This window comes from Myotis daubentonii, chromosome 3 (assembly GCF_963259705.1).
Source record: "Myotis daubentonii chromosome 3, mMyoDau2.1, whole genome shotgun sequence".
Classification (NCBI taxonomy): Eukaryota; Metazoa; Chordata; class Mammalia; order Chiroptera; family Vespertilionidae; genus Myotis; species Myotis daubentonii.
The window spans coordinates 65,672,659-65,698,616 of NC_081842.1; the positions used below are offsets into that span (position 1 = coordinate 65,672,659).

General features: G+C 39.0%; 1 protein-coding gene across 5 annotated transcripts in view; it reads left to right on the forward strand.

Annotated features, from left to right (window-relative positions):
• The window catches only part of ZBTB20 (zinc finger and BTB domain containing 20), a 919,384-nt gene that overhangs the window by 105,382 nt on the left and 788,044 nt on the right, over window positions 1-25,958 (forward strand). The window lies entirely within an intron of this gene.

A 25,958-nucleotide genomic window follows, 5' to 3' on the forward strand; every position in this document is an offset into this window, starting at 1 on the left:
AAAATTTTCCTACTTCAAGGGTATAAAAATATTCTTTATAGCTTCTTCCAAAACTTTTATTATTTCATTCTCTACAATTAATGTTAATTCTCTGTGTGTGAATTTTAACCACTTAGGTTTATGGAGTAAAAATGAGCTAACAAATGATTATGAAACACGATAAACTTTTGTGATTAATAATGGTATTATTTTATAATAATAATGAAAAACAATAAATAACATTTATGGAGCTTTTAGTGTCAGCTAGAAATGGTGTTTTTATATTTTTATATAGGTTTGGTATTAGTATGTCTATTATCTCTCAGGAGTGAAGAAATAGATTCAGAGAGCTAGGTAATTTACCTATTATCTCATTTTGGGTTTTAGCTTATCTATTGCAGTTTAACAGGTTACCCCAAACTTAGGGATATAAAACAACAAACATTCATTACATAATTATTTCTGTAATCAGGAATTAGAGAGCTACTTAGATGAGTGGTCCTAGCTCAGAGTTTCTTATGTGTTGTAGTTAAGATATTAGCAAGGCCCTGACTCAGTGGATAAAGCATCGGCCTATGGACTGAAGGTTCCCAGGTTCGATGCCAATTCAGTTGCAGGCTTGGTCCCCTGTCCTGGTCTGGGTGTGTTCGGGAGGCAATCAATGTGTCTGTCTCACATAGATGTTACTCTGTCTCTCCCCCTTCCTTCAACTCTCTAAAAATTAATGGAGAAATATCCTCTGGTGAGGATTAACAACAACAACAAAAAAGATATTAGCAAGGATAGCAGTCTGGGAGATCTGTTTCCACAATAGCTTACTCACATGATATTGGCAAGAGGCCTCAGTTCCCTGTTGACTGTTGATCAGAAGTCTCTCCATAGGGTTGCTTGGATGTCATGATGACATGGCAGCTGACTTCTTCCCAAGCAAGTTAGAGAGAGAGAGAGAGAGAGAGAGAGAGTTTGTGGTAGTTAAAATTGCTTCATGGGTGAACATATTTGTAATAACAAAAGGAAAGCCAAACATGGCTCTGATCTCAGGGAACCTCTGCAATGTTTGTGTTATCAGGAAAACATGAACTATAAAAATTCCGACTTCTACAACTCTGACTTGAGGCTAAAATCCTTAAACATGAACTAGCATGAGAACTGGAGGCAGGTCCTTAGAGTTATAATTAGTTTCTACATTTTTCTAATGCCTGTAAAGCACTGTAAGAGTAAAATTATTGAGTGTGCAAAGGATAAAGTGCTAAGAAAAGTCAAGATTGTGTTACTTTTAGGAATAATTGTAGTGACAACGCTAAGGATAATTTCCATACTTCAAGGGTATAAAAAATTCTTTACATTTTCTTCTAAAACTTTTATTATTTCATTCTCTGTACTTATTTTAGTGTATGAAGTTGAACCACCTGGGAGCTATTTCTAGTTGTTTTTTTGTTTGTTTTTATGTGTGTGCTTGTTTAGGTTTTGTGTAGATCAGAGTGTGAACTCAACCAATTATGTATTATCCAACTATTTGTTCTTGCATGATAGTGTGTAACTTAAAATACTATAAATTCCTGAATTATTCCTGTTTTGGAAAATAATTAATTATGCTTTGTTAATTGGTGCTTGAACTGTGTAGATTTACCTTAGAGAGACTTAACACAGAACATGATGTAGTGTTCTTTAGAACACTGAACTGGAAAAAGATTTGGGTTTGAGTTCTAAAGCAGCTACCAAGTAACTAAAAAATCTGAGGTGCAATTAATATCACCTCTCAACCTAAATTCTTTATTTTTAATAATAGGAAGTGGGTGAGAAATTTGCAAATTTGCTATGATTCCAATTGTTGAGCCTAAATTAGCAAAGCTTAAAGAAGAGTTAAATTGCATGACTCTTATAGGTTACTAGAGGCCTGGTACATGAATTAGTGCATGGGTAGGGTCCCTAGGCCTGGCCGATGATGAGGGCCAATCGGGGGCCCCCTGGTGGTCAGTGCACATCATAGCGAGCGATAGAACTCCCAGTCTCCTGGTTGAACTCCCTAGGGAACACTTCGCATATTAGCCTTTTATATATATAGATTTCAGTCCTTCCTAGGAAAGATGAATGAAAAAGAATGGCCTATACTGAAAGTTGAAATAGTGTCTTTTACTGCTCAGTATGAACAGATTATTTGATATTTTTATCTTAATAAGAAATGTTTTCATTCACAGCTATTTCTCTGTTGTTTACTCATCAGTTGAGTGATAGGCTTTCTGTCTTGGGTATATAAAAAGTGTAGTATATTTCAATGCCTCATATGTTAAAATTTTGATTTTTTATTTCTTCAAAGCAGATATTGACTAATGGGAGAGAATTGACTGTGATTGTGCCTACAGAGTAAATAATTTAAACAATTGAACATGAAAGCCCAATTTAATTGAAATTACAGTCATTAGTAGTTTTTATGCTAAAGATGGAGGTTTTATTTTCATTATAATGCCAAACTGACCACAAACTAAACCAAATAAAAACTTTGCAATATAGTCTGATAACTATACATTCTGTTACAGTTTTCATCCTTTTTTACATGTATTTCAGTGTTATCATATTGAACCTCTTATGTTTGATTCAGAATTTAAGTATAATGGACTGATACACAGGGCATTGAGATAATTTAAGAAGAAAAATGGCTCTCAGCTTTCATTATTGAAATTCCTGAATTATAGTCTGAATATACATATTACAATGCAAGTTAGAATAAGATACAGTAAAATCTCATTAATAAATATGTTAATATAAGCATATGTAATTTACATGAATTTAATCATGTGCATTAAGTAAAAGAAAAAATATCTAGTTATTGTGCAAGTACTTGATACATATTCTACTAAAATGAGCTCTTGCTTATTAGTGAGCTCATCACTCTCAGAATGAAACAGGTGAAATGGTTGAACCCTGTATCCTTTTCATGTGAGCATCTTTTCATTCTGAATTATTCTAATATTTCTAATATTTGATGACACTTAAATAAATTATGCATAGTCCCTGAAATCAATTCAACTATTTTCTATGGTGCTTAACCGAAAGAAAAATAAAAACAAACAAACAAGCAATACAACAGAAAAACAGTTCTAATGATGGAGGGAAAAAAAGGCTGGTTAGATTTATTGAAAGAGGTGTATATTTTCCAGTGTGCTACATCTTTTAAAGAGATATCTCAAATGATTTCGAAGAGTACTTCTCTTGTTTGGAGCTCACATTTTAAAAAACCATATAGGTTTTGTTTTGTACTTTTTTTATCTGTATTGACAATATTTATTTTAGGGAAAAATTACTATTCCTGAAAAGAGAGCGAAAGTGGCTACTCAAATGAGAGAATCATGGGCACTGATTTCAGCATTAAGTTTGCTCTGTATTGTAGATTTTACTACAGTGTAATAAAAATTAAATAACTAGTGATATTGATTAATTATAAAGATTTTAAATTTTAATAAAAAACCTGATTAAAAAGTGAAACTTATTGCTAATAGTAACTAAAAACAATTTAAATACCATTGCAGTGCTTGTTTTGCAGTAGTGGGATTCTGGACAGTTATTTCTTATGAAATTTCTACGTTTTTACATTTTAAAAAAGTCTTATAAAAGTATTTATAGTTTTATAATAGAAAATTAAATATACTTCAAAATTATAATAAAATAGAAATTTAAGTTTATGAATTTTTAAATTAAATTGTTTTTTTGTTTGTAGAGGATAATCAGTGGTAGAAATGAAAGCTTGCCAACTTCTTCTAAAGAGAGAGTTTGTCTTTCAGTTATAAACTTTGCAGGAGGAAAGATGATGAATTCCTGTTTAATAATACAACTTAATTCTAATTTTATCTAGTTGACTTCATGTTTTTTTCAAAAATTTATTCATTTGCTAATTCTTAACTGAGGATATTTTTTCCATTGATTTTTAAAGAGAGGGGGAAGGAGGGAGGGAGAGAGAGGAACAGGAAGAGAGAGAGAGAGAGAGAGAGAGAGAGAGAGAGAGAAATATCAAATGAGAGAGGCACATCCATTGGTTGGGGTCGAACTTGTAACTCAGGTATCTGCTGTTGACTGGTAATTGAACCTGCCACCCTTCAATGCATGGGCCAACACTCTATTAGCCACATCAGCCAGGGCTATTTATTTATTTACTAGAGGTCTGGTGCATGAAATTTGAGAACTTGGGGGGGGTCCCTTAGCCTAGCCGGTGCCCTCTTGCAGTCTGGGAGCCCTTGGGGGATGTCTGACTGATGGAGCGGGCGTAAACCGGCAGTTGGACATCCTTATCATTGCCGCAGAAGCAGGGGAGGCTTCTGCCACTGCTGTTATGCTTGCCAGCCTTGAGCCTGGCTTCTGACTGAGTGGTGCTCCCCTTGTGGGAGCGCTCTGACCATCAGGGGGCAGGTTCTGCATTGAGCGTCTGCCCCCTGGTAGTCAGTGCACATCATAGTGACTGGTCGACCGGTCGACTGTCTGCCCCCTGGTGGTCAGTGCATGTCATAGCGAGCGGTTGAGAGTCCTTAGCACAGCGGTTCTCAACCACAGGTTCTCTTTCACAGGGGTTGCCTAAGACCATCGGAAAACACATATATAATTACATATTGTTTTGTGATTAATCACTATGCTTTAATTATGTTCAATTTGTAACAATGAAAATACATCCTGCATATCAGATATTTACATTACGATTCATAACAGTAGCAAAATTGCAGTTATGAAGTAGCAACGAAAATAATTTTATGGTTGGGGGTCACCATAACATGAGGAACTGTATTAAAGGGTCGTGGCATTAGGAAGGTTGAGAACCACTGCCTTAGCATATCATTAGCATATTACACTTTGATTGGTTGAATGGACAACTGGATGATCGGACACTTAGCATAGTAGGCTTTTATTATATAGGATTTTAAAGAGAGAAAGGAAGGGAGAAAGTGAGGGAGAAACATCAGTTGTTCCACTTATTTTTGCATCTATTGGTTTAATTCTTGTATGTATCCTTGGATTGAACCCTCTATCTTGGCATAACGTAAGGTCTCTAACCAACTGAGCCTCCTGGCCTGGGCTTTCATATTTCTTTAGTACACAAGATAGATGATTAGGCCTCTTGCATTAAGATATTACTAATTTTAGACCTGTGATAATTGGAAAAAGAGTTTACAGAAATTTCTTAGGAAAATGGGCTGGTGAAGCACAGTGAGATTGTGACCAACATTACTAGAATAATTTCTAGCCTATTTAGGAGAATATATTATCTTTAAGATATTATTTTAGCACTATTAATTTCTATTCTAACAATCAAATAACTCTTATTAGCCTATATATTTCTTTAAGAAAAAAACAAAACCCTCTAAATCTTTATCCTGGCCCCTACCAGCTTTAGCTTACCAGCCTTCAAACTCCTACCCAACCATCATATCTCAGCTTAAACATCATTCAAGGGAATCTTCATGATCATATGTCAGATTCCTTTCTCAAATCATATCATAAAATCTCATTTTTTCCTTCTAAAATGTTCTCTCTACTGATAATTATTTAATTGTTTATATGATTTTTTATTAATATCTGGCTCCCACTGTGCATTAGTTAAATGAAAACAAATTGTGTCTATTTTTTCTTATTATTATTTTAGGAACTAACATAGTACCCCAAATATAATAGGATCACAATATTATTTATTGAATTAGTATTTTGTATTAAATGTTTTTGCTTCCATTTTCAACTATTCTATCAGAATGACCTGTAAGACCATCCAAAGCCAAGACTGATTGAAGTCATTTCAAGCTATTAGATCTTTCTCAAGTAGTACTTTGTTGTTTAAAATTAAGTAATTGTTAGTGTGCCCCAATACATGGAGCCTCTCTTCTGTGCAAAAATATTGAGTAAACTGCCTTATATTCTGAAATATACTATATTTGGTTAATACCTACTATTTGTCTAGTTGCTAGAGGCGTATAGGAGGGGCACCTAACTCAAGCCAGGGAAGCTTCCTGTAGGGCATGATGGCTAAGATGTTACTGAAAAGATGAGTAAGAATTAGCCAGAGGTAGAAGTCTTAAGGGTATTATACAAAGAGGAAATTACTTGTCCAAAAACTTGGATGTTAAAAAAATAAGTGTGTGACAGGTCCATGCTTATGCAAATACTTTAATAAGGCTGGAATGGAGTTTGCAGGCAAGAGTGTGTCTATTAAAGGTGAAGTTGTGCAGATAAACTAGAACATGCATGGATTATTATAAATGCCTCTTTATTTATTTATTTATTTTAATTTTTTTAATTTTTTTATTTCAGAGAGGAAAGGAGAGGGAAAGAGATAGAAACATCAATGATGAGAGAGAATCATTGATTGCCTACCTCCTGCACACCCCACACGGGGGATCAAGCCCCTAACCTGAGCATATGCCCTGACTGGGAATCTAACAGTGAACTCCTGGTTCATAGGTCAATACTCAACCACTGAGCCATGCCAGCCTGGTTAAATGCCCTTTTAGATAATAATCTTTAGTACATGATCTTTTGTAGATCATCCAAAAAGTACTGTTTTAAGACAGAAGTATTTAAGACATGCTCAACTAAAATGTAAATAAAAATTTAAAAGTAGTCACATCTTGCCCAACTGGTGTGGCATAATGGTTGAGCATTAATCCATGCACCGAGAGCAAATTGATATTTCATCAGTATTTCTATCTCTCTCTCCCTTTCTCTTCCCCCTTTCTAAAATCAATAAAAGCATTTTTTAGGAAGTCACATACTTATAAACAAAGGTTAAATCATGGTTTTTACTTCCTGTGTATGTGAGAAAAGACTGATGGATGACCCTTCAGAGCAGCCCTTAATATATAAGCTCTGTGAGAATAGCACTTGTGAGTTTAATTCATTTTGTGAAGCTCTGGTTGCTTTGAAAGATAAAAAGTAATAATTATCTCAACATTTGTTTTAATTCAGCCGAGATTATTTATCTTACCTGAAATGACAGACACTTCCGTTGACATATTATTATAATTATCGTTATTATTTACCAATATAAATCAGAATCCCAAGACCCTGACTTTAGCATAGGATTTAAACCCGCATTAAGTAGACAGGCCTTGAGATGATTTAGAAAAGGGATCTTGCACAGGCTTGTGCGGGAACTTTTCTCTCTTAGCTAGAGTAATTCAGGCATAAAAGACTAATTGCATTAAATAAAAATAGTAGATTTTTCTTGTGTGCATAGATGCACTTCAAGTGAAAAGATAGTTGGTATTTGATAGAGAAAAAAATGATCAGCTATTAGTAATTATTTGTGTTTTTTTTTCATGCCAACATCATGATCATATTATTTCTGGGGTCAAAACAGTGCCACAATTCCAGGTATCTTCATAAGGAACAAGCTTTGTAAACACTCTATTCCACCATGCATGAGGTACGTTTATGTATAGAGCAAGCTGTTTGCCATCAATTCAATTGTGATTTATTTGTGTTAAGTAAATTGTGACAACATTTTGACACAGCTTCAGAATATTTGTTTTTCTAAGTGTTTCCTGCAAAATATAATAATTCCAACCATATATCAAAAAACACTCAGAATTTAATAACTAGAGAAAAAAGTCAGAGTCTGTACTTTGAGTACATCTTTTTTCCTAAGGAAAATTTGTTTGTAATATGTGTAGAGTAAGCAAACTCAACAAAGAGTAAGAGGTAGCTTCTCCATGTCATATTTGAGCACCACATAAGCTTACAGAAAATCCATATTTGGAGCAGAAATGTCTGGTATCACCCCAAACAAAACCTCTTACACTGTCCCTTTAATGCTTAGAAACAAAGTTATTACCGCCCTAGCTGGTTTTGCTCAGTGGATAGAGCGTCAGCCTGCAGACTGAAGTGTTCTAGGTTGGATTCTGGTCAGGGGCACATGCTGGGGTTGTGGGCTTGATCCCCTAGTGTGGGGTGTGCAGGAGGCAGCCAGTCAATGGTTCTCTCTCATCAATGTTTCTGTCTCTCTCTCCATCTCCCTTCCTCTCTGAAATCAATAAAAGTGTATTAAAAAAGAAAAAAAAAACAAAGTTATTACCACTTCAGACATTATATCAATACTGCAAGAGAAAAATAATGAAGAATCAATGAAAGGTGATATCAAGGGAGAAAGGAAGTAACATTTGGCTTTGAAAGAACCTGCATTGCCTATCTATAATCATCATTGCTGTGATTCTATGGACATACCCTCTTGGCCTCTCATTTTGCAATATGTTTTTAGAAGTCGTGTTACTAAGACTGAAGTGTATGCCCATAAGAAGGTGGAAATTTACATAAGGATTTGTATCTTCATGTGCCACACACTATGCATGAGCTTGCTGTAAAAATAAAATGAACATTGAGAAAGAAAATCCACTGAAATTATATTTACAATGTGGTATTCTGCTCTGCTGTTTGAGCTGTTGCTCAAAAGAAGATCCTTTTCAGATGCCATCCAAGCCATTTCATACCAAGGAAGTTCACTTATATACAGACTAGACTGTTCATCTGAGTTTTATTACTCAAGAGATTCATTGAATGTGATTATGGCTGGTGTTTTCTTTCACAGTGATTTATAATAAAGTATTTAGATGAGCATATTTTTTAGTCTTGGGTGAAGGTTAGGAGGGTTGCTTATGATGTGGATGGGTTGCTATTCTTGAAAGTTGCTCAATTACTTAGAGTAGTTTTCTTATATGTAGTGAAGATCTGTCTTTGCTGCATTGCCTATCCTAATTCAGACTTCTGGTTTTTGTCCTTTATAGCAGTATTTCTCTAATTTGTTGCCTGGGCACCATGAATTTTGGTAGTCTTAGAGAAAAAGAAGAAATGAAATAATTTTGTTCACATTAATTTCACAACATAAATATTTTCACACGTTTGTACTTCAAGTTCACATACATATCGCAAAGACAGTTTGTCTCAACCAATACTCAGATAATCGGATACAGTATATGATATGTTTTAGATAGTATGTCTATATAACTTATAGATTGTTTACGTTTGCTAAATTTTGCATTGTTACTTTTCTGTTATAGTCCTAATTCATAAAAATGGATTTATAGTCAAAAATAGGTTCATTGAATATAAAAGTATTAATGAAAAATTTAAATAAAATTTCACAATATTATAAATATAAATAGTGAATATTCTGGAGCAATCTAGAACACATATTGAGTATATGCAGGGAAAAAGTGAATATGCAGTTGTGGCGATTTCATACAAACATTAAAAGTACAAATCGCCCTAACCGGTTTGGCTCAGTGGATAGAGTGTCGGCCTGCGGACTGAAAGGTCCCAGGTTCGATTATGGTCAAGGGCTTGGTGTGCAGGAGGCAGCTGATTGATGTTTCTCTCCCTTCGATGTTTCTAACTATCCCTCTCCCTTCCTCTCTGTAAAAAAATCAATAAAATATATTTAAAAAGAACGAAAGAAAGAAAGAAAGAAAGAAAGAAAGAAAGAAAGAAAGAAAGAAAGAAAGAAAGAAAGGAAGGAAAAGGAAGAGAAAGGAAGAGAAAGAAAGAAAAGACAAATCGAAAAGCCCAATGATGAATACCAGCAATTCTTTTTCCTCTTAGTTCTTAGTGCTATCTTTTCTTAAAATTTGTCAAATAATTAAAGGAAGCCATTGAAGATTTTTGTTTTTGGTCATTTACAAGCTTTCTGGTACAAAACTTGATGACTTTTATTGCCAAAAGTAGAAAGATCAAAACTACAAAGGCTTAATTCAGAGTTTTATTCCTCAAAGCAAAAATAGATACAAGTGATGCACAGGATTGTTTTAAAACTGGTAAATGAACCTTAAAGTTAGTGACAGATATGCTTACATATAAGGTACAAGAACCTATTGATAAAATTTCTTAAACAAGCTATATTGATTCATTTTGGATCATATCAACATAGAAATACATTATGGAAAATAGATATCATTGCATTTTAATATATACTCACTAAAGTTCACAAACCAACATCATTTGGTTTAGTTTTGTTTTAAAAAATATTTAAGAATTAAATTGTTTTTTTTTTTAGATTAACTAGGTAATAGGCCTGAGCCACATTAGGCTTTAACTTTTCATTTATGTCTGAAGCTTAGAGATAAGTATGTGTGGTGTGATATCAAGAAAGTAAATGACTTTACCTCTACAATGCAAATCAGATTTGTGGATTAAATGATTTTTTTCCTTACTACCGAATAAAAGAGGGTAAACCTAGGCTGGCTGTAAGCAACATGCTAATTTTAGTTTTATATGATTTGAAATATTTTGGAGAGTAATTCCTGATAATAGGACTTATAAATTCAAGGAAGTAAAAAATAATAAAGGAGGAATAAAGAAACAAAGAAAATATGAAGTAAGACAGTATCTCAAAACTACTCCATTGTAGTTGACCTCTTCTGGTTTCAACTACCTTTTTATAGTTCATTTAAGGATGCCATCAATTGTTTTAGAGAATATGTTTTCAGAGTTAAAATACATTTTTTAAACTTAACAAATATGAAATGTGCTAATTCCTTCTGATATCATGGGGAATTTATAACTTAATATTTGAAACATTGTCAATATGAGACTTTATGGGTAGAGACAATATTTTCAGGATAAGGCAAGAAAAGAATGTATGTTTCTAGAAAGATGTAGATAGAAACTGGGAAAACCAGACTTTCAGAAAAATTTATGAAACTTTCAGGAGTTTGTGAAAATTTTTCAAATGACATATATTTAATGAATTATTTTCTCCCTTTGTGTTAAAATGAAAAATTAGACTTCACTTTGGATCATAGATATTAATTTCTAATGTTGTTTGCATAACTTTGCGTGGTTGCAAAGATGGAGTATGATGGTAAGGCATGGGAAGGGTATGAATTCTTGGTAGAGATCCCACAGACATTTTTCAAATTTGCAAAAAAAAAAAAAAAAAAAAAAAAAAAAAAAAAAAGAAAGGAGTTACCTATCACTGTTGGAATAAACTCTCTGAAAAAAGAAAAACTCTTATAGGAGGACTTATAGCTTCTTTCCTTTAGGAAATAGAGGGAGACATCCCATACTACTAAAGTTAGAGACAGATATCCTTAGAGATAAGGTACAAGAACCTATTGCTAAAATTTCTTCAAATTAACTGGATAAAAAGACTGAGCCTATTTCATTGTTAAATCTTCAAACTTTTGTGTCTAATTCTAAAGGTATAATGCAGGGAGGCAGAACTAATTGCTACATAAGGAATTTGTAGTCATTTAAAAATTTTTAGGTACTAAATTACAAATTTATGTGTTTCTTGCTAATCACCTCATCCTATCTAATAAAACAGAAACATGGTAATTGGCGTACGACCGCTACCATTTTCATTGGCTAATCAGCGAGATATGCAAATTAGTCAACAGCCAAGATGGCGGCTAATTTGCATATGTCAGCCCCAATCCTCAGACTGAGGCTTTAGGCTGGGGCCTGGGCTGAGCCATCCAGCAATCATTGATGGCGGCAGCGGAGGGGAACCAGGCGGATCCAGCCAGCTATGCTTGATGGCAGCAGCCGCAGGAAGCTGGGGGTGCTCGGGCCCAAGCCTAAAGCCTCCGCCAGAAGCTTTAGGCTTGGGCCAGTCCAGCCAGCCAGGGATCCTTGATGGCAGTTGCAGGGGGGAACCAGGACGGAGCCAGCCAGCAATCGGTGGCGGCGGGTTGCTGGGGGTGCCCCAGTCCAGGCCTAAAGCCTTGGCCAGAGGCTTTAGGCTTGGGCTGGGGAGGAGCCAGCCAGCGATTGTTGATGGCTGCGGCTGCAGGGAGCTGGGGGTGCCCCGGCCCAGGCCTAAACCCTCAGCCTGAGGCGTTAGGCCTGGGTCAGGGAGGAGCCAGCCAGAGATCGTTGATGGTGGGGAGCATGGGGGGTCCGGCCCAGGCCTAACGCCTCAGCCAGAGGCTTTAGGCTTGGACTGGGGCGGAGCCAGCCAGCGTTCATTAATGGCGGCTTTGGCGGGGAACGGGGCGGAGCCAGCCGGCGATTGGCGGCGGAGAGCTGGTGGTGCCCAGGTCCAGGCCTAAAGCCTCAGCCTGAGGCTTTAGGCTTGGGCCGGGGAGGAGCCAACCAGCAATCATGAACCAGCGATCCTTGATGGCCGAGGCGGCTGCAGGGAGCTGGGGGTGCCTCAGCCCAGGCCTAAACCCTCGGCCTGAGGCTTTAGGCCAGGGCCTGGGCAGAGCCAGCCATCGATCACTGATGGCAGAGGTGGCGGTGGGGAGCTGGGGGTGCCCCGGCCCAGGCCTAAAACCTCGGCCTGAGGCTTTCGGTTTGGGCCGGGGAGTAGCCAGCCAGCGATCTTGATGGCGGGGAGCATGGCAGCGGGGGGGGGGGGGGGGTCCAGCCCAGGCCTAACACCTCAGCCAGAGGCTTTAGGCTTGGGCCGGGGAGGAGCCAACCAGCAATCATGAACCAGCGATCCTTGATGGCCGAGGCGGCTGCAGGGAGCTGGGGGTGCCTCAGCCCAGGCCTAAACCCTCGGCCTGAGGCTTTAGGCCAGGGCCGGGGCAGAGCCAGCCATCGATCACTGATGGCAGAGGTGGCGGTGGGGAGCTGGGGGTGCCCCGGCCCAGGCCTAAAACCTCGGCCTGAGGCTTTCGGTTTGGGCCGGGGAGTAGCCAGCCAGCGATCTTGATGGCGGGGAGCATGGCAGCGGGGGGGGGGGGGGGGTCCAGCCCAGGCCTAACACCTCAGCCAGAGGCTTTAGGCTTGGGCCGGGGAGGAGCCAGCCAGCGATCGTTGATGGCAGCAAAGATGGGGAGCATGGGGGTTGGGTCCCCGGCCCAGGCCTAACACCTCAGCCAGAGGCTTTAGGCTTGGACCGGGACGGAGCCAGCAAGTGATTCTCATGGCGACTTTGGCAGGGAACCGGGTCGGAGCTAGTCAGTGATTGGTGGCGGGGAGCTGGGGGTGCCCCGGTCCAGGTCTAAAGCCTCGGCCTGAGGCTTTAGGCCGGGGCCGGGGGGGAGCCAGCCAGCGATCAGCGGCAGGGAGCTGGGGGGGCAGGGGGTGCCGGCCCAGGCCCAGGCCTAGGCCTAACACCTCAACCAGAGGCTTTAGGCTTGGGCCGGGGAGGAGCCAGCCAGGGATCATTGATGGCTGCAGCGGCGGGAAATCAGGGCAGAGCCAGCCAGCGATCCTTGATGGCGGTGGCAGCTGCTGTGGGGAGCTGGGGGTGCCCCAGCCCAGGCCTAAAACCTCGGCCTGAGGCTTTCGGTTTGGGCCGGGGAGGAGCCAGCCAGCGATCATTGAGCCAGCGATCATTGATGGTGGCCCAGGCCTAACACCTCAGCCTGAGGCTTTAAGCTTGGGCCAAGGAGGAGCCAGCCAGCAATCGATGGTGGCAGCGGTGGGGAGCTGGGGGTGACCCAGCCCAGGGCTAATGACTCGCCAGAGGCGTTAGGCCCAGGCAGGGGCCATACTGGCAATTGGTGTGAACTACAGAGGAAACACCTTTTCTGACTGCTGATTGGCTAAGCTCCCTGTGGTCACTGGTAATATTCTTAGTAACTTGGGTAATGAGAGTCCAAATAAGTGATCTAGGGTTTTTTTTACTACACTCCTGGAGAAAAAAAGGAAGGTCTGCTGCTGGAGGGTTAAGAAATGTCATATCCTGCCCTAGCTGGTTTGGCTCAGTGGGTAATGCCTCAGCCTGCCCAACACAGATTCTGGGTTCAGTTCTGACCAAGGGCATGTACCTAGGTTGCAGGTTCCTCCCTGGCCCGGGGCCAAGGTCAGGGCTCATGCAGGAGGCAACCAATCAAAGTGTTCCTCTCACTTTGATGTTTCTCTCTGTCTTTCCCTTTCCCCTCCACATTCTCTAAAAATCAATGGAAACATATCCTCAGGTGAGGAGAAGGAAGGAAGAAGGAAGGAAGGAAGGAAGGAAGGAAGGAAGGAAGGAAGGAAGGAAGGAAGGAAGGAAGGAAGGATTTTTTCATGGTAAAGGGACTGGAGTCCGTGTTGATGAAAACATCTTGGTGGCTGCCCTGACTGGCAGTGGCTGCAACAGTGCGGTGATGGGGCTGCGGCCTTCCCCTGATCAGCCTGGTTGACTCCCACAAAGGGAGGCAAGACTGTGGCTTAGGCCCACTCCCCAAGGGGAGCAGGGAGCAGGTAGTAGGACATCCCCTAGGGCTCCCAGTATGTGATAGGGGGCAAGCTGGGCTGAGGGACCCCCCCCCCCCCGCCAGTGCACAAATTTTTGTGCACCGGGCCTCTAGTTAATAAATGAACATCTCCAACCAAAAACTGTAGATATTCTCCAATGTATATTCCCTAGTGGCACTAAATATTGGTCATCATACTCTTTGGCATGCAAATTCTCCCAAAATAATTCTCAGAAAAGTATGCAAGCTAATTCATAATATTTGCATTCTCTTTCTCATAATTTTTCCACAAAATTACAAAGAATCATTTGGTTCTGTCATCTCCTTGTCTTAACCTTGTCCTAGTTCTCAATTGTTTTCAGTTGTGAAATATGACAAAGGGAACCAAGGATTGAACTAGAGATTTGGTTTTGGCACTATCATTTTTTAATTGTAACATATGAACTGGGAAAGTAATTTAAGTTATATGAGCCTCAGGTTCATTTCTGCTAAAATGGGGGATAGTCATGTTGGTTCATATGGTCATGGTGGGATCAAGGCAGAGAGAGGAGATGATGAAAATAAAATGCCTTTAAAATTTTTATGTGGTATGGAAATACATGTATTAATATTATTTTAAGATAAATAGCAACTTCTGAAAGATAAATGTAAAAGCCCATTGAACTTAAGGTTTTACTTTTAATTTGATCTATTTTTATCCTCCTTGAGTTAATTGCCTTTTCCCTATTATGCACCAATATAATATGGTCTTTAATGCTTTAAAAATGATTATTTCCTATACAGTACTCTACTTTGTACCAATCAGTCCAAATAGTGTTCACTAATTTAATGGAACTTTTGAATAAAGGAATTATTTAAGTAAAACATACAGACTCAGAAATAATAACTGATATTATAAAGAATGGGTGCTCTGTGCTGCCATCTGGTGCCTATTAACTCATCCTTGGTGGTGCTAATAGTTGGAGGACTGAATCCATCCCCCCCCCCCCCAAAAAAAAATATTTCAAAGCAAAAACTAATCTTTGAAAAAAATGTATTTCTCACACTGATGCTCATAAATTTTCTAAAATGCAAATCTCATTATATCATCTTTCTACCTGGAAACATCTTCCCTTTGTGCTCAAGGTTAACCCAAATCCTTATATTGTCTTAGGTATTTAACCACAAACTATTTCGTCGATCTTTTTTTCAATTTTCTTTTTACTCTATGTCTTATACTTACTTTAGTCTTACCTTTATTTTTGTCACTTTCTACTACACACAACACTTAACTTGTGCCTCAGAGAACATGTTTCCTCTGCCTAAAATACCATTCTCTCCTCTTACTATCTAGTGCAGGGGTTCTCAACCTGTGGGTCACGACCCCTTTGGGGGTCAAACGACCCTTTCACAGGGGTTGCCTAAGACCATCTGAAAACACATATATAATTACATACCGTTTTTGGAATTAATCACTGTGCTTTAATTATGTTCAATTTGTAACAATGAAAATACATCCTGCATATCAGATGTTTACATTACGATTCATAACAGTAGCAAAATTACAGTTATGAAGTAGCAACGAAAATACTTTTATGGTTGGGGGTCATCACAGCATGAAGAACTGTATTAAAGGGTCACAGCATTAGGAAGGTTGAGAACCACTGATCTAGTGAAACCCTAGTCATCTTTTAAAACACAGCCTAAATATCACCTCCTCTGTGAAGTCTTCCCTGATTCTCCTGGGAAAAGCAAACATCATTTTAGTATGCTCTCAGAGCACACACTTCTAGAATAAGACCTATGAGTACTTTAGAAAGTGATCTGTGTGTGTGTCCACTTACCCCAATAGATTATCAATTGAGGCCTATCTTGTTCTCTCTTTTTATCTGCCACCATGCAGTTTTGGAATATATCAGACTCTGAATAAATATGTGTTAAATGAATGACTGAATGATTCATTCAGTCAGTCATTTAGCTCTTTGTCAGGCCATATGACTTGAAGTAAAAAACAGGCAATCACCATTGTAGAAACTACTTATTAAAGGGCAAAAACCCCAACTTTTTCATGTTTTGCTATTCAAAATCAAATAATAGTAGATTGGTAACTGCAGATTCCAGGCACCATCAGAAAAACATTTTCATCTTAGCAGAATTAAATATTTCAGTTCTTTGCTTTGAGAAGAATCTTTTTTTTTATTATTTTTTTAAAAATATATTTTATTGATTTTTTACAGAGAGGAAGGGAGAGAGACAGAGAGCTAGAAACATCGATGAGAGAGAAACATCGATCAGCCGCCTCCTGCACATCTCCTACTGGGGATGTGCCCGCAACCCAGGTACGTGCCCTTGACCGGAATCGAACCTAGGACCTTCCAGTCCACAGGCCGACGCTCTATCCACTGAGCCAAACCGGTTTCGGCTTGAGAAGAATCTTAAACTCATGTGGTAAATTTGCTCTTAAGAGTAATCTAGTCTGATTTCCTACATTTTTAACAAACACCTTCAGTCTCCTTATGCTCACTTATATCTTGGTGAGATATCATATAATCTGTGAACAATTCTAATTTTAAGATGTTCTTATTTACTTTGAATGGAAATCTATATCTAGTAGTCTCAATACGTTATTTTAGTATATCCTTTGAGACGATGCAGAGTAAAACTAATAGGAAGTTTTCAAACATTTGAAACCTTGCCTACTCTAATTATTTCCCTAATCCCATAAATAGTTGCCTGCAATGCCCTTGATTCTTTCAACTATTCCTCGCCTGTTATAATTTCAGTCTTGTACCTTTTTTTAGAATACTATAGTGATTCTGGGTCATTCTGTATCACAATATTGATCATGTCATCTGACCATTGCTGAAGAGAGTGGGACTCTTATCTCCTTCATTCTAGATACTGTTATTCGGTTAGTACAGTTTACGATTTAATCTGACTTCTCTTAATGTTCATATCACACAGTTGACTCATGCTGACCTAACTAGAGATACTATCTCTTCCTATCCAAGGATACAATAACAGGTCACCGAGATATTACCTAATAATGATTTCAGAGAAGGAGCCTTTAACACTTCAGTAGACAGAATTGACAAAAAGAAAGAAAATTTTAAATAGAATGGTAAAAAATGTGTGGATTAAATATAAATATCATACAATGACCTAAAGCTGCTAAAAATGCTAAATGTTTATATTTTGAAACTTTCATATTGTAGACGTGTAACACAAATGTTGAAAGTATTATAGCTTTAGAATTATAATAGGATATAAATTTCAATATTTTTTGCATTTCCCAAATATCATACAATGTGTTATATTGTCTTATATTGTGTAGATTTTATAATAAAATTCAAGAAAATATGATTTACATAGCAAAAAAATATAAAGAAAACTTCACTGGGATGAGTTTATCCATTGAACAAGTAATGTATATTATTTTCATCCCTTAACTTTCTTGAATACTTATTAATTTCCATCTATTTATTTGAGATTTTTAAACATTCTGTTTAGATTATAAAATCTGTAAAGCTAAGTCAGTTTTGTTTTATATTTGCTCTTACGGTGTTTTATGGTTTTACTATGCACACAAGGAACAAGGTCTGTTATTGAAGATTTTGAAGATTGTTAGCTGGGTTTGTGAGTATCTTTAGAATGTAGGATGTTGTATAGTACTCACCTTGCTTTTAACAAGTGCATTTTGGATTAAGCATGTACTGGTTAATTCACCTTAAAGCTTACATGATTTTCCTTTTAAGTCTTTGACCCCATGACATTTGTCATCTTGCATAGGCTTGGATGGTAGATTGGAAGTCTAATCCTGAACAGATGCTTATTTTTTGTGTGTACATTGACCAAAACTTGGTAATGGGTGCCTTATGCATATGGAAGTGGCACCTATGCAAAGCTTCATTTTTTTAATATAGCTAAGTTTTCTATAGTTAGGGTGAGTGATTTAATTAAGATTTTCAATTCATTTGTGCTGTTTAGAAAATAAAAGAGAACTCTCTGTATTAAAATGGCAAAGAATTAATGTTTTCTAGTGGATATATTTATTTAAAAACTAAAACCTAAAGGCAGCTTTAATGGAATAGCCACATCTAGATAGTTATGTTTTTGTGTTTGTTTGTTTTTTCAATTGATGAGAAAGAGAGAGAGATTGAGAGAGAGATTTGTTATTCCACTTATGCATTCATTGATTGATTCTTTTTTTTTAAAATTCTTTTTTTTTAATTAAATCTTTATTGTTCAGATTATTACATTTGTTCCTTTTTTTTCCCCCATAACTACCCTCCTCCCAGTTCCCGCCCCACCCTCCGCCCTCACTCCCCACCCACTGTCCTCATCCATAGATGCACGATTTTTGTCCAGTCTCTTCCCACATCTCCCACACCCCTTTCCCCCCCAAGAATAGTCAGTCCATTCCCTTTCTATGTCCCTGATTCTATTATAATCAACAGTTCATTCTGTTCATCAGATTATTTATTCACTTGATTCTTAGATTCACTTGTTGATAGATGCATATTTGTTGTTCATAATTTGTATCTTTACCTTTTTCTTCCTCTTCCTCTTCTTAAAGGATACCTTTCAGCATTTCATATAATCCTGGTTTGGTGGTGATGAACTCCTTTAGCTTTTCCTCATCTGTGAAGCTCTTTATCTGACCTTCAATTCTGAATGATAGCTTTGCTGGATAAAGTAATCTTGGTTGTAGGTTCTTGGTATTCATCACTTTGAATATTTCTTGCCACTCCCTTCTGGCCTGCAAAGTTTCTGTTGAGAAATCAGCTGACAGTCGTATGGGTATTCCCTTGTAGGTAACTGAGTTTCTTTCTCTTGCTGTTTTTAAGATTCTCTCTTTATCTTTTGCTCTTGGCATTTTAATGATGATGTGTCTTGGTGTGGTCCTCTTTGGATTCCTTTTGTTTGGGGTTCTCCGCGCTTCTTGGACCTGTAAGTCCATTTCTTTCACCAGGTGGGGGAAGTTTTCTGTCATTATTTCTTCAAATAGGTTTTCAACATCTTGCTCTCTCTCATCTTCTGGCACCCCTATAATTCTGATGTTGGTACGCTTGAAGCTGTCCCAGAGGCTCCTTACACTATCCTCGCATTTTTGGATTCTTTTTTCATTTTGCTTTTCCGGTTGGATGTTTTTTGCTTCCTCGCATTTCAAATCATTGACTTGATTCTTGCGCTCCTCTGGTCTGCTGTCGGGCGTCTGTATAATATTCGTTATTTCAGTCTGTGTGTGCTTAATTTCTAGTTGGTTCCCCAATATAAGATCGAGGGTCTTATTAGTTTTCGTGTAGATCTCATTAAGTTTATCGGCAGCTTCTAAACAGTTCTTGAGAGACCTTAAAAGTGTGGTTCTGAACTCTATTTCTTCCATTGACAATTTTGTCCTGTTTCTTTGTCTCCGCATTTTGTTATGCTTCCTTGGTGCACCCCCTAGTGGTCTTTGTTCGAAGTCTTATAGATAAATCTTGATTGTTGTAGCTAATTCCAGGGAGGATTTGACCTCCAGGCCAAGTGGCTATGAGAATCAGCTGTGTCAGCAGTGAGAGAACTTCTGTCCTCTAGGGAGGTGCTAATCTAGCCTTTGCCTGAGGCTATCCGGCAAATGGTTCTGCGCTGGGCTTGGGCGGGGCGGGTCGCACAGGATCAACAGGGTGGGCCAGAGAGAGCAGTTATGGCGGCTCTCAGTCCTGTCCCAAGGGGCTCTGCCTCTCTGAGTCCCAGCACCCGCTGCAAAGCTCGGAGAGAAAGCTGCACTCGCTCTGACCGAAGCCAGACAGTCCCGCTTCTCCCGTGTTTGAGTCTGGGTCCCTAAAGACTCGCCTGGATCTGGTGCTCAGAGTCTGCGACTCCCTCCCGATTGAAAACAACAACCGCGCCCTCTGCTGCCAGCCCGGTCCGAGCACTCCGCACCTCAGAATTTGACTTCAGCACTGCGCCTCCTCTGAGTGTCCGTGTGCGTTTCTCTTTCCTCCTAGTTGTAGGACTTCCACTCAGCCAGCGTTCCTGTGGTTCTGGGTGATGTCCCTTCCGTTTTTTGGTTACACTTTTGAAGTAGTTGTTCAAAGCAGCAAACTCCGGCGTTAACCTGTGCCGCCATCTTGGTTCTCCCCTTGATTGATTCTTTATGTGCCCTGACCAGGGACCAAACACACAACCCTGGCTTTCTGGACAACTCTTTAACTAGCTGAGCTATCTGGCCAAGGAACACTTGTGTGTTTTTTATACTAATAGTCTTCTATAAACCCACTTCCTCACACCCGATTGTCATCCAATGTATTCATATTTCTACTGAAAGCCTACTAGCTTGCATGCAGCTCAGCTCCAGTTGTGTTTTTTATATCAAGTGGGCTTTTATTTTAAATTACCAACTATGCCTCAGTTTTGAAAGTCCTATTTACTTAGTTAAATTCCTTGACTTTGGCTTGAGATATATGTAAGTTTCACAATCACTCTTTTTGTGTCTTTGGGTATTCTTGAGCTCACGATCTTTGTTTCTGAAATAGGTGAACCTTATCATGTTGTTAAGAGAAAAAAAATGATATTTCATTAAGAATGCTGAACATGTGCTTGCCATTAGTAAGAACTCAAATACTTATCATACCTATATATTACTATCCAATAAAATTTCTCTGTGTCATCTATTTAAATCATAAATTTCTCTGACCCTTTAGGTTTGTTCTGAATATAGTTCTAGTTTTATGGTAAACTTTCTACAGAGATGAAGCTGAATTTTATTTTGGATTACTTTCTGTTAATCCTAGGGAATGTTCTTAGTTTACTTTTTGTGCATTACTTATAAGTTCTTTGAGGGCTTAGAGTTCTTCCTGAGAACTTCTTTTTTTTCTCAGTCAAATTAGAAAAAAGAAAGTAATAACTGTTTTACTATTTTTTTATACCAATGCTTACTAGGTAAATTTTCCACACATTTATTTTTATTTTTTGTCTTTTTGTTTGGTAGGGGAAAGGGCAAGTAAAAAATTACAAAGCATTACTACCATTTCTTTCATTTTTAAAAGTTGTGATAAAATACCCATAACACAGTTATTAAACAGAGGCCTGGTGCATGAAAATTCATGAACTGGAGGGGGGGGGTCGCTCAGCCCAGCCTGCCCCTTCTCACAGTCTGGGAGCCCTCGGGCAGGAGGCGACTTGGCAATCAGGGGAAGGTGATGCCCCTATCAAACCTCTGTTGCTGCCATTGCCAGCAGTGCAAGCCTTGGTCAGCCCTGGTTACCTAAGCCTCGGGTGGAGGCTTGCCTGCACCTCGGGTGGCCCTGAGCAGCTGGGGGGCTGAGGGGACAGGGGGACTCCGGAGGCAGGTGCGCGGGCAAGGCCGGGCCCTCCAGCCGCCCCAGCAGGGCTGAGGGGACTAGGTGCCGTCATCTTGTGGCTGTGGGTGCTGCCATCTTTGCAACAGTGTGAGGGTCAATTAGCATATTCCCTCTTTATTAGATAGGATTTTTAAAATATATTCTATTGATTTTTTTACAGAGAGGAAGGGAGAGGGATAGAGAGTTAGAAACATTGATGAGAGTGAAACATCAATTAGCTGCCTCCTGCACACCCCCTGCTGGGGATGTGCCCACAACCAAGGTACATGCCCTTGACTGGAATCAAACCTGGGACCCTTCAGTCTGCAGGCCGACATTCTATCCACTGAGCCAAACCGGTTAGGGCTAGATAGGATTTTTAAGTGGCTCTCATATTGTTGTCCAACCACATAATCACCATTCTTCTCCAGAACTCTAGTATTTATGAAAAACTGAAATTCTGTATGCATTAAGCAATAACTCTCTATAGCTTGCTCCCTCCAGCTCCTGGAAACAACCATTTTACTTTCTGTCTATGATTTTGTCTAACCTATTTTCCTCATATAAGCACAATCATACAGTATTTGTCTTTTTGTGATTGAGTTATTTCATTTAGCATAATATCTTCAAGGTTCAATATGTAGCATATGTGAGAACTTCCTTTCCTTTTTAAGGCTGAATAATATTACATTGTATGTATATACTGCATATTGCTTATCCACTCATCCATCCATGGACACTAGGGTTGTTTCTGTGTTGAAGCTATTGTGAATAATGATGCTGTGAGCATGGGTGTACAAATATCTATTTGAGACCCAGTTTTCCATTTTATTTTATTTTTTTAGTAAATACCAAGAAATGGAATTGCTGGTTCATATAATAGTTCTATTTATACTTTTTTGAGGAATTGTCATAATGTTTTCCAAAGTGGCTACAACATTTTACATTCCCACCAATAGTATAGAAGTGCTCTTATTTCTCCACGTTCTTTCCTACACTTGTTATATATTTTGATATTAGTCATCCTAATTGGTGTGAAGTGGTATCTTATTGTAGTTTTGATTTGCATTTCCCTAGTGATTTGTGATGTTAAGTATGTTTTTGTGTGTTTCTTGGCCATTTGTAGACTTTCTTTTGAGAAATGCCTATTTTTGAATAAGGTGGTTGTTGTTGTTGAATTTTAGGTGCTCTTTATATATTCCAGATATTAATCCCTTATTTGATATATGATTTGCAAATATTTTATCCCATTCTGTGAGTTCCTTCTTTGCTCTGTTGATATTGTCTTTTGATGCAAGATATTTTTAAATTTCCATGAAGTCCAATTTGCCTCCTTTTTCTTTTGTTGTCTTGGTGCCATATACATAAATCATTGCCACATTCAATGGTATGGAAGCTTTCATGTTTTCTTTTAAGATTTTATAGTTCTAAGTCTTGCATTTAGGTTATGAATTCATTTTGAGTTATTTTTTGTATATAGTTGTTAGGTAAGGTCCAACTTTAGTCTTTTGTGTATGGATATCAAGTTTTCCTAGTACCATTTATTGAAAAGACTGTTTTTCCCCCCAATTGAATGATCTAGGCACCCTTGTTGAAAACCATTTGATATAAAAGCAAAGATTTATGTACTAATTATCTAGTCTATTTCATTATTCTATATAACTGTCTTTATGCCACTACAACACTGATTTGAATACTGTGGTTTTTTAGTAAGTTTTGAAACCAGGAGTTATAAGTACTCCAGCTTTATTTTTCCCCCAGGTCTATTTTGGCTATTTGTGGTCCCTTGATATCCCATATGAATTTTAGTTTAGGTTTTCCTATTTCTGTAAAAAACACCATTGGGACTTTGGGATTGCTTTAAATATATAGATCACTTTGAAGAATGTAGATATCTTAACAATTTTCATATCCATGAACATGGACTCTTTCCATTTATTTCTGTACTAGGGGCTCAGTGCATGACTTTGTGCACTTTGAAAGGAACTGTGGGCCACGAGGCTGCAGGGGACACAGGGGCAGGTCTTGGCCCTGTGCTCCACTCCCCCATCCGGCCCCTCCCACTGTGGCCCCCAGTCCCCTCTCTGCTGGCAGCCCCGCTCCTACTGCCATAGCTCCCATGTGCTGACAGTGCCAGCCCTGCTCACACCAGCTAACGGCGCCAGCAATGGGTGCGAGCCGTGTCTGCTGGCCTGATCGCCTCCTAAGAGCAGGGGGAGGTAGAAAAGCCCTCAGTGGCAATCAGGGCCAGCAACCATGGCTCTCATCCACTGATGGCGCCGAGCGATCGGGACAGGCGCCAGGCGCCGGTGGCGGGTGTGAGTGGCGGCTCCAGCACCGACAGTGGGTGCAGGCGGGGCTAGTGCTGGCAGCAGGTGAAAGCGCCGGCTGGGACCGTGATGCGTGGGAGCAAAGAATTTTCAGAAACCACCAGAGGCTTGCCTCAGTGACAGTGACCGGTGCCCTGCCTTGTCTGACACTGCTTACCTGCTCCACCATCCCACCACGGCTACGGCTGCCGCCCATCATGTTCTGTGCTCTGTTGCCTGCTGGAAATGCCCACCATGTTCCACGTGCGCCCCCTGGCAGTCAGTGCACATCATAGTGGCCAATTGTTCAGTTGTTCCTCCATTCAATCTATTTGCATATTAGGGTTTTATATATATAGATTTCTTTCTGAAATGTCTTGTAGTTTTCATTGTGCAAGTCTTTTACCTTCTTGGTTAAGTTAATTCCTAAGATTTTATCCTTGTTGATATTATTGTAAATGGAATTGTATTATTAATTTCTTTTTGGATTGTTCCTTCTTACTGTATAGAAATAAAACTTATTTTTATGGGTTGACTTTGTATCTTGCTACTTTGCTGAAATCATTTTTCATTTCTAACAGTTTCTTCGTATGAAATCTTCAGGGCTTTCTACATATAAGATTACATCATGGTGAGCATAGATAATTTTACTTCTTCCTTTCCAATTTAGATATTTAAATTTATTTTTCTTGACTAACTGTGCTGGCAAGGACTTCCAGGAGTGGCGAAAACATGCATCCTTACTAATCTTAGAGGAAAAAACTTTCAGTTTGTCAGTATTAGGATATTAATTGAGTTTTTGAGTTCTCTTGTATTATAAATTTGTTGATTTTTTAAAATCATGAAACGGTGTTGAATTTTATCAAATGCCTTTTTCACATCAACTGAGATGATCATGTGCTTCCTATCCCCCCCGCACTCCCCCCCCCCCCAACTTCATTCTGTTAATGTGGTGTAGTGCATCAATTGACTTCCATAAGTGAACCATCCTTGCATTCCAGGAATATATCACAACTTGGTCATGGTGTGTAATCCTTTTAATATACTGCTGAATTCAATTTGCTAGTCTTTGTTGAAGATTTTTGCATCAATCCTTTCCAGAAGCCGTTCCATCCTTACTGCTTGACACAGTCGCTGCAGGAAAGACACATCTGCACAGCATATGTTCCAAGGGACCTGGCGTATATGGCATACTGTTTTTAATATGTTTTCTCCCCTTCTTAGCGCTATGTGTTCTTACCAGGGCCACCTCTTCGGGAAAGGTTGTTTCCCTAGCTGGGAATGTTTCTGTAGAGTTAGGGATTAACGGGACTAGGGAAGGGAATGAATCAGTTAAACCCCCTAGTGTTACAGAAATACCGTGTACCACTTATGAGGAACTTAGACTAAGACTGTTAGCAATAAATTTAGGACTTGCTAGGCCCACATCCCTAGGATCTACCCACCAGAGAAAGTACCATAGCCTATACCCCTAAAAACTCGCCGACGCAGGGCAGTCCCAAGGAAGACCACCAGTAAGGCTAAAAGGACAGCTATCAAACAGCTAAAGAAATACCGCTGCAAACAATGCAGGCAGGCTCCTTATCTAAAAATCTTAGGCGAGCTATGCAAGCAGAAAGACTTAAACTAAGTGCCAGACAGGTAGTTAATCACCATAGCTAAGAATTATCACGCTTAAGCTACATAACCTTTACTTAGGCCATAGAATAGGAAAACCTCCTTCAGTTATTTCCTTATAGCTTAACAGTAGAGCAATAGAATAGTAACCTTAGACTAGAAATAACAAACTAGCCCTCATAATGGAACACAGAGACTAACCTTTAGAATAGAATGTAGAAACATAGAAAATAGATAAGATTAAAATCAGCAGAGCTAAATAGAAATAAGATTTTTAGCAAAGGTCAGATAAGAAACTGTAAACATAAAACAAGAAACTAAAAGGTCAAAGGAGGAACCAAAATATACCATGATGTAACTATATACGCATGCTTATAGAATCAAATAGTAAAATACAGTTGTAACAGGGCAATAAAAAAGAACCTGATTATGCTATGCTGATCATCTGAACGCTGTCTCCGTGTCCTTCATTCTTCGCCGACGCCATCCACACCTTTGGTGACCCCTGGACCGCTGGGGCTGGACCCCGGCAAATGCTCATATGAGATAATGGTCTGTGGTTCCTTTTTTATATTATCCTTGTCTGGCTTTGGTATTGGTAATTCTTGTTTCATAGAATGAGTTAGGGTGTGTTCCCTACTCATAAA